The 17,016-nt window shown below is 32.6% G+C and overlaps 1 protein-coding gene across 1 annotated transcript in view; it reads left to right on the forward strand.

Annotated features, from left to right (window-relative positions):
• The first annotated feature begins 665 nt into the window (after positions 1–665).
• Positions 666–17,016, forward strand: part of LOC125059085 — a 31,182-nt gene continuing 14,831 nt past the window's right edge. Inside the window, exon 1 of the mRNA XM_047663289.1 lies at positions 666–863. The gene's annotated coding sequence lies outside the window, so the exon portion shown is untranslated. The remainder of the gene's footprint in view (positions 864–17,016) is intronic.

Raw genomic sequence — 17,016 nt, forward strand, 5'->3', positions numbered from 1 at the left:
TAGGTATATCGATAAGAAGTAGTTACACAGGATAGTTGATACCTGTGCAAGGCAGTTCCTGGAAGGGTTTCGAGGGGTTTAAGGATATGCGCCGGCGTCGATAATCGCGTGTTGAGACGGAGGAGGGTGCGGGGAGCGGTCAAGGCCGCATTGACAGCGCAGGCGGCATCGGTGACTAGTCTTCCTAGCAGTGTTGCCAACTTCAGGCATTTTCCCATTGATATAAGTGCTTTGAGCTTGAAAGCACTGTAGTGCAGTAGTCTGCTCTCCCTATACGTGGTTTTTGTGAAAAGATAAAATACGAATCATTTTTAAATATTATTTAGTAATCAAAAAACTTGTGAGTTTTGACTCTCGGCATGTAATTTGGACTAATTTTGCTTAGTACTGCTTATCTAATTATAAATTCTGCTGTTCTATCTGTTTTATCAGATCATCATAATATGGTGGATCCGCAGTTGCTTAATATCATCTTTTATAATATTTAATATTGTACTACCAATTCTCCCACCGTTTAGAATATATAACAACCTTAAAATCCAATAGTAGCCGCGTCTTTTTTATATCTTATGCATTTCTTATATTGTTAATAATTTTTCTTGTAATTTAATAGTTATGTCTTTTTCAGAATTCGAGTTGGCAACTCTGCTTTCAAGCTCCCTGCTCCACTCGCCAGTTAGCCGAGTGCCTTCGTGCGAAGTGGTTGCGTTTGTCGCAGTGTGTCAGTGTTTGTATGTGTCTGGCCTGCCTGCTCGCTCGCTGAACAGTTAGCCGCCTGCGCCAGCGCATCCCCGGGTCATCGACCGCACGAGTATGAACGCGCGCCCCCTTACCTGTTCCCGACTCTGACAGAAACCCACCAGGTGAGTCCAAAGTGTACTAGTATATATAAGGAAGTATCAATTGTCAGTCACTCAGCCCAGTTATATTATATCATGTGCTCCCCTCGATCTCGACTGATAATTACCTGACCAACCGTCTGAGCTTATTTTAGCATTAATGATGCATAACTTTCAAAACACATTAGCAACTTATTTCTATTACTTGAATTTATACAAAAAGACAAACCGTTTTGAGCTGCGCAGTAGGTATGCAAATTAAAAATTAATGAGGTGTTCACATTTCCATTAAGAACATTTTATAGTTTCAATAAACTCTGTGAGTACATTTGAAATCTGCTGATAACGATAAGATAAGATTTGCACAACACTGATTGAGTGATTGTGATGACGTCAGGTTGTAGAAGGATCCGTCGGCGAGGCGATATGAAAGAACTTGCACAATAGAATTAGGCTAAGATAGAATCAAGTGATGTAAGAGGCGTGAATTGAAAGCTGTCGAGACAAGCTCTAACTTTAAGTTTTGATTCTCCTAGTTAATTTTTTGGACCAATGCAATCTCGACCTCAATAATAAAATATACAGTTTTCTTTAATAGAAGCACACAAAGGTGTCAGGAATTGGCTGTTACAAGCTTAGTTTGATCAATAAGGGAACTAAATAATGGCGTACAAAATATAACTACGCATTTCTTATGAGGGGTTACAATCATATCTTGAATTCAAATAATAAAACTATTTTCAATTATATAAAGTCTGGAATGTTTTTTTTCCGTGCCATAGTTGGTAAAGATCATAAATATTCTTGATGTAAATCTAAGAAAAGACAATCGAATTCAATAGTGGGATTAGGTGTTATCTCCACGTCACTTCGTATTAGAAGAAATAATTAATGAATGCGAAATAATGGCTGCCTGATGGGAGATAGCATTGTGGTTTGCGGGGTAAGGACCGTGCGTTCGCTCATTGGAACCACTTGTTCAACGGTATCATGAGACCAGGTATACGTAATCAAATTAATTCCTTGCCATTTATTGTATTCCTTCCATAAGAGAAACTACTGAGATACTAGACTATTCTTAGATCAGTTTTTGAATAGACTTACGTGAAATTTTTAAGAGATGTATATTATTTTAAATCAATAAACAATTTTGATTTTAACTTTTCATTTAAGAAGGCTACTGTGTCGTTAAATTGAAACCAGTACCTAACGTTAAACGGCCAATCTGTTTTGTTCGCTAGTATTAAATAAATCTACATATTAGCAATTCTTTGGCCTGGTGGGTTTCAAATTAAAGAAAATGGTCTACCAAAAATGTCTTTTAAATAAATACCAAACAAACAGTGCAAACCACTTATAATTGTATGAGTTTAGATAAGATTACGAATACGTGATAAAATCAATAACACTCAATATTATACGTGGAACTAAGGACTCAAATTTTCCTCTACCGTTTTTGTAGAATTTCTATACTTTTCTGAGTGTATCGTTATAATAATAGTTCTAAACAGAGATAGATACCAAAGAACATTGATCCATAATTTCAAGCATTGGTAAAGTATTATTTACTGTTCCAATATATTTATGATATTTCCGGTTGTGAGCTTGTACTTGAGATAAATAAGGCAAACCTATCTAGAAGAGATAGTATTTAATCAGCCGATTTGCACTTGAACAGGTAATACCTTATCACTATCAAATATAAAAGGTTTCTTACGTTAATAAAGATTTGCAAACATCCATAAGATATTTGAGTCTATTTTTTGATGTAAACTATATTAACCTCTGGATATACGCACTTCAAGCAGTTAGTGCCATCAAAATATAGCTGTCCTTGCATCGATAAAATAAAAGGAACATAAACAATATTAATCTATACGAGCCATAACGTCTATTTCATTTTGAAATGCCTAGTTCCCTTTAGGCCAAATAAATAGCGGCTGTTTGTCACATGTGGGTGTTATCGCTTCTATAATTAGTTCGCTAGTAAAAGTTAACGAAATATTATGCGTACGCGAATTGTTTTCGTTATAGCTTATATATTTTATAACGCATGTTTATTCAATAATAGCCCATCGTTATTATATATATATATATAATAACGATGGGCTTCGGCTTCAGACAGGTAAAAAGATAAAAAGACAATCTAGCCCAAATAGAAGTGTATACAAATGACCTTTTGACACTCTCCTATATCATTTTAATTTTATCTCTTACAACTAATGAGAACTAAGTTTCTTGTAAGATAATTTACTTACGCCAGCCAGATTTGTTGAAAACTTATAATAGAAGATGGAACTCGGTGAAAGCTAATCCGACATAAAATGCATCCTGACTGTGCCGTAATTACTATTTACATACATGTAAGAAAGTGTTCGGAGCTAATCGACATAAATAATAATAATTAATTTACGTAATTTACATTCGTAGTTAAATTGTAGAAATTACATAATTATACCGAACTTAGAAAAACACTCTAAAACTTATACCACTCGAACACATGTGTCAAAAGTTATTACTTACAAATTAATTTCTAATTAATATCTGATATTTAGATATTTAGGTGAAAGTGAGTAAATATGACATTCACGAAACTAAATGAACTTATTTCAGTGAATTACGATTTAAGACTGCATAGATTTTATATATAAATTATGTCTTTCGACGTAGGGTTGATGGTCGTATCACTATGTTTTCCATCAGCGAGCGAGCAGTGTTCATTGCGCATATAGAAAATAAACCGAAGATGCTCAACCGGGATTTGAACGCACCTCAGGCTACTTGGAATGCTGTTAGTATTATTTACCCCATTCGGGATGACATACTTGACTTAAAGTCCCATGTTCCCCAAGTGGGGCAGGGGCACCCAGCGTAGAAAACCAGCCTGATCGTTATTTTGCCGCGCCCTTAATTTCACTCCATCATCCCATTCGGAATGACATTTCTCAAAATCTTTTGAGATTGATTATATAAAAAATTGCTGAGAAGCCAAACGTAAACAAAACTCAAAAACTTATCGACTCTCTGGTTCAGAAACTGGAAGATTTAGGCTCAATAAATAATAATCAATTAATCGTTTTAGATACAAATTTAATAGTAAGATAATTTAATTAAATATGAGTATACAACTAAGCGAATATAAATTACTTAATGCTAACACTTAAAACTTGCGTGAATTAAATACGTGGCATTATGTAGAGTGTATTCAGAAAGTCCGCGACTCGCGCAGTAATAATTTCTCCGCTTTATGTACACATTCTTAAGAATTATTCATTTCTAAATAAATATGTTATGCAAACACGTAATTTTTCGTGTTTTATTCATTATCATTTAAAAACTACAATAAGTTTTACACATATGTATTTAAACACGCTTTTACTAAATTTACTTTCTATTTATATTATTAATTCATTAGATATATATTGTCGTTTTTAGTATATATGTCAAATATGTTAATTAATTAGTGGGTAAAAAGAACCATCCACATATTTTTACTTCTTGGAGTTCTTGGGAAGAACCAGATCCAGCTTTTTGTGCTTGTTGGAATTTTTGGGTCTAAAACAGCCGATGATTTCCTTCGCCATACATTTGCTCATAAAAATAAAATTCCATTTGTGCATAGCTGAGATTCGAAAGTATGACTGTTTAAGAAGTGGACGCTTACCGACTAGGCCAAACATTACACTTTCAATGAGTTTTTTCTGATATTTTTCCTACAGAGAAATAATGGAAATAAAGTAGGTACAAGTTTTGATTAAGGTAAACATAGCTAATGACTGCTAAACGATTCCAAATGTGCGTAAACTTATATAATGTGTTAATTTTATGACCCACCTGCCGTTTGACCTAACTTGACCCATTGTTTAGTTATCTTAAAAAAAATAAAAATTTTCTTTTATGAACACATTATAGACACGGGTTTAAAAATATGCATCAAACCACCTTTGATCTCTTGTAATCCACGACCCAAAAAGCCAAATTTCACATCAATTGTGTGTTAAATATTGATATTTTTTCCATTTAGTTTCCTAATAACCTAGATACCACGGAACTTTAAATTATTAATTTAAAATTTATATTCAACTCGCTTAGAGGTAAAGTAGAAAAATCTCAAATCAAGATACAACTGTCTTGAGCGTTATTAAATATCTTACAAAAGAGATCGAATAATAATACGTTAAATTGTAAGCAGTACGTTGAGTTGACAATCTTCCGACAGTTTACAATTTCGCGAGATAGATTACAATCTAACGGTGTTTACAATTTTACGGTGACATATACATGAGCTAAAGTAGCGAATGGTTATCACAACATAATATGTAAACATACATCAATTTACACAGACAATTAGTGAAGAAAGGACCGGATAAGATGGGGGCAGCCTTTTGCGATAGTCGCATGCATAATAATTAGAATTATTAACTATATTCTTTTGCCATAACGTTAAATAAATAGCATGTATATTAACTTTTACTTATAACAATATAAAGTGGCTTTATTATTTTTTAAATACAAACTTCTATAGCCACATTTAATAAAAGTAACTTGAATAAAATACATTGAATAGAAAAAGCTACAATATTATTAAATTAATCTGTTGAAGAAATTATTAAGCTAATAAAAAATTAATCCAAATCCTACGTTGCGCGATTATCCTAGTTCTTTTATAGAACCAGCTTCAAAATCAGGTCTCCTGAAATACAAAAGATGGCAACGCATGTTTGTATTGAGTAAGGTTTTTATCAGTAAATCACTTCTAATTTTAAAAGGTTGTAGGCGATCATTGACTCATATAAAATATTTGTGTTTCGCCATTATGTCGTGACGATGAGATGATACAATAGTGTAGGGGTCGTGTCGTGTCGCGGAGAGAGCTGTTGTGTAACGGATGATAGAACGCGAGGAGTGTGGACTTAGGGGTTACCACTTAACACTATATTATTGCCATCATATTATGCTCTTTTGAAATTCATCTGGGTAATTTTTTAAGATTGACCCACTTCATTCTTTATGATCCTCGTTTAATGTGATTAATATATTGTTTTACTTCTAGAGTATTATATTATATAAGTGAAACAATTGGTTTGCATCAGTAGATATTCTGAAACTCCATCTTTCTTTTAATTCTTACCTTCAGACACTTCCTTTAGGTTTAGGTTTGTTTTCCTTATACCGTCTTCCTTCCTTGTGCTAACGACGAACGGTTGGTTTCAAAAATGAAAACCAAAGCTGTAACTTTTATATATTTCATATATTCTATCTATACTTAACATGATATATAGTCTATACTCTATACTCTATAGCAAGCAGCCTTCATTAATTTAACCTTTGTTCAAACCGGCATCGACACTGACACCAAGGTAATGCAAGGAGTCTATTACACAATGCATTACGTTTTGAGATCTTATTGCTTATGTTTAAATTTTTATTCAAAACATCTACTCCACTTGCTTATGTCAAGTTAATAAATACAATATTAATTTGTCTTTACTTACGAATGAATTAATAAGTGACCCTACAACCTTTTAAGGCCTGATCCTCAGAGTTCTGTATCTGTTTTATGATCAATCTAATAGGCAAGTAGGTGATCAGCCTCCTGTGCCTGAGACACGCCGTTGACTTTTTGGGTCTAAGGCAAGCCGGTTTCCTCACGATGTTTTCCTTCATCGTACGAGAGAATGTCAAATGCGCACATAGAAAGGAAGTCCATTGGCCCAGCCGGGGATTGAACCTACGACCTCAGAGATGAGAGCGGCACACTGAAGCCACTAAGCCAACGCTGACTATACATACGGTTTTGCTTCAATTCTTCTTAGACTGTACACTGTTACTTTTTACTATTATTATTTTTTCTACTATTATTATTATAACATTTTTCATTTCTTTGCGTCTGATGCGCAAACTAACTGTTGTGGTCTCTGGCAGAATGACCCGCGCTGTGGAACACGTCTGCTCCACAGCATAATGCTGAGCCAGGGCCAGTTACAATAACAACACACACACATTACACACAAGTACCTTATTCCTTAAAAACATTTTTTTATTTATTTTTTGATTATTATTTTGTGTTTCGTTAGTAATATGTTATGTCTATGTCTAATATTTACCATCTCATATAAAAGTAATGTTGATACGTTTGTCAGCTAGCGATGTTTTAATCGTTTTAGTAATTCCCGCATTCTATGTTCTATCTCCATAGTTCCATCTTATCATTGTTTAAATAGTTAGTTTTATTTAAAGATCTAAGCCACGTATGTGAGTGAGACATCATTGTTGTACAGCAGACTTAAATGTAGTAATCCAGACTGTAACGTGCACAGATCCTTTTAAATATAACTCATAGCATAACTTCTAGTTATTTCTTAATCTATAGTCTACTGCTATAATGCGGATAATTAAATAGAATTGTTACTCTTTAATTGTCTGGTTTTTATTATACACAGGTTTTGTTTACATTAATATAATAAAGAGAATCAACATCTACTAGACCGATTTAATTTTACTTTCAACATTATAATTAATTATTCTGGAATATATGATGAACATATTTTAGAATTATAACTGGCCAGCGGTGCGAAGCCAGCCCTGCGATTCTGTAACTCACTTTTCGAACTCACACAGCGGTTTTCGCATCGGCGGTCGCTCTCAAAACAGTCTCAACAAGTGAGTTACAGAATCGCAGGGCTGAACTTTATTAGAGTTAATTATTATTTTTTATTTCCTTTTGTACGTATTCCGTATGATTAAATAATCTTGAACCTAGATTAAATAGACTCATATAACCCTAATGTCTAGTTCCGCACTTTCTCTGGTCCTGTTTGACCTCTAGGTTTGCTACTTTCGAGGTCAACGATCGATCTTCTAGAAGTTTCCGGGACCTTTCACAATTTAAATAATGGGAATTGCTTTTACGAAATTATACCTTATTACCTTTAGAAAAGTAATTTAAAATTTCCTTTGCGTGTTTGTATGTTTCTGATAAGTTAAAACAAACAAATATTTTCCGACACAATATTTGTAGATGACTTATTGTACTTACTATCATAGATTTATGTATACGATAAGATAAAGTATTTGATTAAAATCACTGTTTAAAAGTAAATATCTAACTATGAAACTTTGTACGATTGTTGCCTCGCTTCAACGAAACTAAAAGCAATAGTCAGGTAAGGTTCTTGAAAAAATAAAACAAATTCTTAGCCACTTCCAGTAATAAAAACGCTTATCCGTCATCCGTTATGACAATGTCACATAACAGGCAACAATTTTGCTATCAGCAGACCAAATAAGTACTCGCTTGGCGCCTATTAATTTAGCGATTAAAAAGAGTGGCGGAGGATTTATTTCCAGTTCTTCTCTTAACGTTCTACGCCCTTGATTTGAGAACTGGCAGTAAATGTAAAATTAGAGGCATTTTATGTATATTTCTTTTTTGACGTTCATAAATGTACATCGTACCTATATGAATAAATGATTTTTGACTTGACTTGAGGGCCTCGTTAAAAATCGGTATATTGATTATTACAAATTATCTCTTTTTGGCTATATAATCTATGTAATAATACATATAATAGTTTCTTCTGCTGATACACTATGTATGTGCTAAACCGGAGCGGCGACTGTCATGTACAATCGCTTGTTATCAGTTGATGGTACAGATAAAACTTACGTCATGGTCGCTCCACGAAGGCTCTATTCACTCGTAGGTGATAGGTCAGTCCGTTAGTGCCAGTCCGCACTGTCACACTGACGTATAAAGTAGTGTTAAGTGAGATACCGGTTATGTGCCCGGTAGTGTGTGAAGAGTGTTATATACATTGGCTACGCTTCTTTAAAAATATTCAACATTGCTGAAACAAAGGTGATTTATTTGACTATATTACTTATCATTGCTAGTATTTTTTATATGTACGTTCAAACATATTACTATTTTTAACTTTTAGTTTTTAATTAAATTTCACCTGTATTCATTAATGTGTTTATAATATTGCAATAAACAGCAGAGGAGTTTTACATTTTTGTCGTTTTTATACGCGCTTGCGTTTATATGCGATTGTCTCAGATAGTTTAGTTTTTAGACGGCATCTATAAACATATTTAAATATTTGTTAATAATTTTACTTGTTTTTCTAGTCTAAATTAGGTGTGTTATGTTATCAAGCAGCGTATTATATTGTGATTTAATAACACTCTTAGAGAAGGTTATTAGTTTTTGCAAGCTTTTCTGCTAATTTTATAATAATAATATTTAATTATAATTACAGTTTTTATAATATTATTTGATCTAAATTCTTTAAATAAAATAATTAATAAGTCGAACCGGCATTATATTTGTACACAAGATACGGGGTTCTCTGAAAAAGATCTCTCATTTTAAATATTTATTATCATTAGCAGAAATTATAGCGAATAAATTTTTCTTGTCAATAAAGTCAGCTTGTTCTGAGGCTGTTGTTTCATTAATTTAATGTAATTAGAATTACCTATCTTGGTTATACGATTATCACTTCTAATATTTCATTTTATCTCCAATGTTTTACTATCTACAAATATGTTATATTACAGTAGAACCTCGATAAGATAAAGTCCAAGGGAAACACAAAATATTTTATGTTATAGAGGTTTTAAGTTATCAAGGTTCTATGTCAGGTAAAGGTTAATATAGACGTATGTACATGTTTCTATGTACCCTTCCTCCCATTTTTACTTGAATGCATCAGAAGGATGGAAAATTAAATATGTAATCATATTTATTCACATTACTTACATTACATAAAAATAAAACAACAACTAAAGGTTTAGTCTACTTAAAAAAATCTGTGATTTTCTTTTGTTTTAAAAAATTCACTGTTTCTAAATCGATTTGATTTTCAATGACAAATAGAGAGGAGAATACATTAACACATTAACTTATGATGCAAGTAAGTCGTTGTCACAAAGCTAACCGCCGCAAAGCTTTGAAGAATTTAGATAAAGCAAACAATAGGTAATGTATTGTTTACGTTAACAATACATTAGTAAACACGTGCAAGCAATAAATACCGAAACCATTTGTTTTGACACTCTTATAAAATGACTCATTCACAAACAATTTTATGTTATAGAGGTTGTGGAAACATTTCTTTTAGTTACTGAGGGCCTATACAGAGATTATTTATTTACGTTATAGAGGTTGCGTATTTTAAGTTATAGAGGTTTTGGGCTCTGATGGGAAGGGAACATAGTATTTTTTGAAGTAACAGAGGTTTTTATGTTACCGAGGTTTACGTTATCGAGGTTCTACTGTACTTACAAATAGCATTTTATTTTAAATTTAGTTTTGTTTGATATGAAATTAATATCTAAATCAAGACATGTAGGACTAGTAGGTACCAATATTGCTAAGTAAGCCGACGTTCAGTATTCTTTATCTATTGACCGAAATTTTGTAATAAATTTAAACTGACATTCGTTTGTTTGACGTAATTTTGTTGAAAAAAAATAGTAGTTAAGATCCGATCTACCTTCGCACTTAAAAATAAAATAATTTGGTTATGTCAATACAAGGTTACACCCGTATAATCAGCCAGCAAAGTTTTAAGCATGATTAAATCAATGTCCAAATGTTGAGGTAGCTAAATTGGCATTTTTATAGGGGAAAATGTTTAGAAATACAAAGGCTCTGCGGGGACAAGTTCTCGGTTACGGAATGCGGTCACTACACGACGCTGCGTCGGCGCACGTCTGCTATTACAACAATATTTTATTTGATTTCAGCGTCGCACGTTTTGATTGTCATCTCTTTTCTACTTAATACTATTTTTATAAGATACCGTTACAATTCTAGCATGTTTTATACAATGCTATTAAAATTCAGTGGCACTACTACTCTAAATGATTAAATTTGTTTTTTATCTCCTTTATCTAGTGAAGATGATCAGGATTCCGTGCCTAGTTGATATTATTTCAAATCAAACATACAGTTAATTTCTTAAGTTTAGTGTAAATTTCAATGTATGTTTTATTTACTGTAATTTTGTGTAGTAACTAGTAAGTAGTAAAATGCTAATTATTTGGAAACTACGAGTTACACAAAGTATAAACAATAATATTATACAGAATTGTGACATTAGACTTTGGTACTTTACATTATCAAAATTAAAAGAAATATATTCATTATCATATCTTACTGATCTTTGATAGGTACATCGCAATTTTAATGTTTATTGTTGTTAGTAATCTATAAGCCTTTCTCTATAATACACAAAAATACTTAGTATTACAAACTAATATATTATTATAACGGGAAAAAGTATATTTCTCAAAATATGAAACGAATGCCCTAATAAACTTCTGGACCGATATCAAAATATCTCTCATAGTTTCTTGACTAATAATAATAAACCTCTTTTGTTTTCAATTTTTGCAAATGTTGATTATACAGTTTAGATCCTAAGGTCCTTCAGTATCATCGATCGAACCTCCTACATCGTTTCCCAAATATCTTTATTGATGGCTTTCTTTCTCCATTCTCTTCTTGCTAACACTTCTATATCTGCTACCCTGATACTTTCCATATAGTTGTCTTTAAAGTCCACCTTTTATCTATGCATCTTGCTATATGCCCCGCCCATTGCCACCTCTGTTCAGGCTTTTGAGTAACTAAATCTATATTTATTTTGCTTGTAATAGAATAGTTTTACAGAACATTTATGTTTGTAAAAGTTTGATAATCGCATAATAGCTGTAACAGACCTGACTCGACGCTCGTGACGTATCCTAATACGTAATTCGTTTTGGATAATATCCACACACGAGAGGTTATTACTTCATTATCACCGCTAGGTTTGCGTATGGTAAATTAATTTTGATAGAAAATTAAAAAAATACTTAAAATCATTACAATATAAATCTAAGGACTTCTCGTGGTATACATCAAAAGATTTTCAGTAATGTTATCAAAGCATACTCCTTTTCCAGAAGGCTATTTTAAGGAATTATCTGATGGAACACGAAAATACAGTGTCTCAATATTGCCTCGGTAGTGCCCCTAGTTGGTTATTGTGGGTAATGCTCACACGATTATCAGAGAAACAAAAAATATGGAGTGGATTAAGTTCCATACACCATCACTGCATTCGGCAACCTTGACAAACCGATGCGGAGATAACAGCAACATGGCAAATGACGAATTATTTGTTTAAGTTAGTTGGCTTCCACAACATATACAAAGTATGACAATTACAAAAACTGCCAAGCTACTGTCTTCATAGTGGCGGTACTGATTGAACTAGGCATTTATAAATGGCCATGAATAATTATTGTTTTTATCGTATTAATCTATTATTGATATGATTAACCTTTATCATTTAATTTTATTACTTAAATTTGATAACATCTTACATGAAATATTTTATACAAGTGTATACTAAGTTATCAAAATTGTCTAAGTTTTAAATACAATAGGAAAGGGGCGACTGCAATTAACATCTTATATATATACATATTGTATATATTTCATCAAAACATTGATTTTAATGTGTGGTCCTAGATTACAATTTTGCATGATTTTGTCTGCTGATAAAGTCTGTAAAATGGCCACCGGAACCGCTCGACGATTTTTCGTGGCGATAAGATAATTCGACGCATAAAAATAAAATAATAATTTAATAACCTTAACAATACCTATAAAGTTTTTACATACTTTTATTTACATTCATAATGTTTTAAAGATATACATTATATGACGTGTCTGCCTCCACGCCACCTCCATTGCCAAAGTTCGCGTTATTTTGTGTACCATTCGCGCGTCACACACAATAAACCGTTATAATTGTTAATGACTCGCTGTAAGTCTTTCTTTTATGTAATAATTGCGTCCGTCATATCTCATTACTGGCTAACACTATTATATGTATATTATGAGAGAAAACGTAATCTCTGTGTAGACAAAAGCAGTATTCATGAGTAACAAAATATATTAATTTTAAATTTCGAGCTAGTCTTGCTGTGAGTGTGTATGTCACTGAACTTCTCTCAAACGACTGGACCGATTTTGATGAAATTTTTTGTGTGTGTTCAAGGGGATCTGGGAATGGTTTAGATTCACAAATCAGCCCGCCAGATGGCGCTGCAGTCGGTACTTTCATACTTTGCTTTACTAATTGCTTGAAATATCATGCAGGACAACGTCTGTCGGGTCCACTAGTAAACAATAATATAGTTACTCTGTGAAAATGGTATATTTTCATATAGTCCTACAGATGTTAAAAATACAATACTCATTTTATATACATTATGTCATGTGATATATAAAATGACTCCACTATGAGTATGCAAGTTTGTGCGTGAATTTATATGACGCGGACGTCCGCGATGTTCCGCTGCCGGTCGGCGATGGGTCAATCAGACGATGTGTTTCCGGCTCATTAGGGCCGCGACGCGAATCGCTAATTCCACTTGACATTCTCTCACTGTCCTTTGATTTATTACTGTGAATATAGTTAGTATTATATTGCATAGGTCATCAGTTGCATACATAAGGCGATTGTTGCGACTTCATGCAAATAACTAACTGTTTTAAAAAATTTCATCTATTTCAATAAATGCCAGTAGTATTTATTTTATGCTTTCGCGGCTTAAATATCATAAATAACAACCACACTCCCAATTATGCAGTGAAGATGATGAAACAGTATAGCCCAAGTTCTTTTAATAAAAAAATTGTTAAAGGGGAACGTACATGCGAACTTTTCGGCCTTGTGATACATCTTCCACTAAGAAACTCTTACAAAAATAATTTATTAAACCTTTATATTATATTTCCAACCTCAAAATATAAAATATTTGTAACACAACACAAAAAAATATAAAGAATTGAATTTAAACCATTACAAAACTATTGGGTTTAGTGTTTGGTTGTATCTTAAATGTTGGGTTGGATGGATAGATTAGGTCGTTCTTCTTCTCCAGCTATGGCATTCAAATTTATTTTTCGAAACTTCTATCTATTCCTTGTTGGCTGCTGCTATGATATGCTATGATAGGAAGACCAAAATAACGCCAGTCCTTGGACTAGCGTTCATTACTTGGGCCGGGCCTTGTCTTGGACTTTGTCACCTTAAAGAATAACATAAACTCATAAAATTTCGGAGGAAATTAATGTACTACGGATACTGGCCTTCTTAAACAAATGAGTAAACGTAGATCTAAAAATATATTTTATTTCAACTTTCAATGATCAGCTGACACGTAAGACTTTTACCGTAGTTGCGAGTGTTTATGTAAATATTTAACTTAGTTATTACAGTGTCGTGGCACACGAGTTGCAGGAAATATATTACCGGTTTCCGTAAGTTAGGGAGGGAGAACCAGAGGGGTGGACATAGAGGGGAAAGGGGGATAATCACGTTGAACTTGAGGCTGGCTTTGCGGGGACAGTTACTGACTTTTAGTTTTGCTGACTCATATGCCAAAAGTATAGTTTGTTCCAATCACATTTCATAAAACTGTACAATATATTCACTACCAATTAATTGTTTCTTATTCCATTTTCGGTTTCAAGCTGTAGGTAGATGAAACGGGTCAGAATTTGTTGTCCCTGTAATCTTAGCTATTTTACCTACATAATATTTATCGTTATTCTTTAAATTAATTAACCTACATGTTCCTTCGTCTACGTGGCCCGGTTTCTCAACGTTTAGTTAATTCAATCTGTTTAATTCGGATGGCTTCGTTGTATGTCCTTGCCTATATGGAACAATTATTTTATGTAACAGAACAATTGTATTCTTCAATGATTTTACCCTTCATATATATTATATCGTTATATATACATATATATATAGTGGAATCATTTATCTGAATGTTATTTAAACGACGTTTTGTTATTGTAACTGTTTATATCTAATTTAAAAAAAATACACGTGCGGACATTTTTTTAAAATATTTATTACTTACATTATATAAATGCTAACCTTGACTATCGTTTACTTAAAACGAGAAACTGTTTATGTACAGAGATTGCATTGTTAATATTGCAAAAAGATCTCGATAGTTCATATATTTAATTCCATATGCGTTATGCATATATTATATATATATATATAAATTTATTATACAAAAAATATACACTATTGGAGTCCGTATGGTTCCGTGACATTAAGATTTATATTTTCCGTGTGAAATTTATTAAGTGTTAGCTATCAATACTCGTTTAATAATAAAATGCCTAGCCTTATTAAATTAAAAGTCATAAACCACTTCGACATTGACATTCGTTTCCTCAATATATTTGATTCCCTGATCTAAATTTATAATTTTGCTCTTCACACCTACCAAACGTCTTGATCTGGGTCAAACATTCTAAAAGTTCACAGAAAAAAAATGTTGATGATATTTTATTAAATCTCAATAGAATATTAAACACTTATCTACCAAAAATTTAAAATAACGAGTGCTAATTGAATATTGTATAAATATATAAATAATACATATTATATTATTTTTTTAATTATTTCACAACATTTAATTTAGTGTCCTCGCTTTTTACTGGTCAATCACCCGCAATCACATAACAAAAATATATACTTGGGAATTTATAAAAAAATTAATAAAACTTGTATTCCACTTTAATGTATAATATATGCGTTGTCAATATATTAAATTTAATTACGTTTACAGTCTGTCAAGTACACGTTGGCGCCAAAAAAGTTGTTCGTTGTTCGTGCAATTTTGATGGTTTAATGATAAAAATTTTATAATGTATAGTATGTCACTGGCCTATGTATGTAATAAGTTAATTATTTAAATATGTTCGACGTCCTGGTGGACAGAAAAACTGTGTCCAGTTTGTGTTTCCACCACACCAACTACTTTCTATTTAAGATCATGTATATGATAAAAAAATAAATAAATAATTAGTATGACTTAAATATTTTTGAAGGAGTTAGCAAAAAATGATGAAAAATGTGTTCTTGATAGCGTGTACGCTATGGTATTAGATCTGCTGATTAAGGAAGAATGACATAACATTTAAAATGAGATGAGGGTCGTTGCGTTGCATACTCGCACCAAATATGTTAAATGAATTCGCGCGCGAGACCTGCCTCGCTGCTTCTCATTAACTTTTCCAAATGTCACTGCTGTTTCCGTGATCCTCATCTATCTAGTGACCTTCGCTAATGTCAAATAATAATTTGTTTTTATCATTAGTGCCTATTATTCATCAGTTATATCAGTATGGTAATCCCGACCGCGGCCCCAAATTAATTTATCCTGTTGAAATAAATTTCCATTATTATCCTGAAGCTTTATTATTTTCATATCTTCCGTTTATATTTCTATTCATCATTAGTCTGTAGCAATCATCTCATTTGCGTAAATACCAATAATAAGTTGGATTCGTCAAATAATAATTTGTTTTTTAGCTCAAATTTTTTATCATTAGTGCCTATTATTCATCTATATAAATCAATATGGTAATCCCGACCGCGGTCCCAAATTAATTTATTCTGTTGAAATAAATTTCCATTATTATCCTGAAGCTTTATTATTTTCATATCTTCCGTTTATATTTCTATTCATCATTAGTCTGTAGCAATCATCTCATTTGCGTAAATACCAATAATAAGTTGGATTCGTTCAAGGCGGACCAATCTCATCCCATTGTTTGCGAAATGAATAATAATATAACACGCACTTGCGAAAACTTTCGTCACATCGATTGAGCGATGATGTTATTCAGTTTCCGAGTAGCGATAATAATGTGATGGATTAAGAGTCTTTGGCATAACATGAAACTTAATATACCAATAATGTTTACCTGATAAAGCAGATATCATAAATTCGTGTATATGTTAAAAATTTAAAATGCTTGATTGTTACATTCTCTTTAGCTAGCTAGCATCAACAAAAACTAATTTAGGGAAATTTGAAAAATGTCAAATATATTTGGAATAGTTAGAGGGAATCAAAGCACGCATGAGTCGCCGAATCGGGACGGTAGCGATTTTTAAATATGTGTGATATCTGATAATTGTTAAATGGCCACCGGTGACCGGTGGCTTGTAATTGGAGAAGGCGTCTCAAATGAAGTGATTGAAACTGGAGCAGCCCTTGCGAAACTGGTCCAAGGAGACACAATACTTGCCAACTCGGTACTGACCGCTGCACTCGCCCAATTGTACGGACACTTACT

This window comes from Pieris napi, chromosome 2 (assembly GCF_905475465.1).
Source record: "Pieris napi chromosome 2, ilPieNapi1.2, whole genome shotgun sequence".
NCBI classification, from domain to species: Eukaryota; Metazoa; Arthropoda; class Insecta; order Lepidoptera; family Pieridae; genus Pieris; species Pieris napi.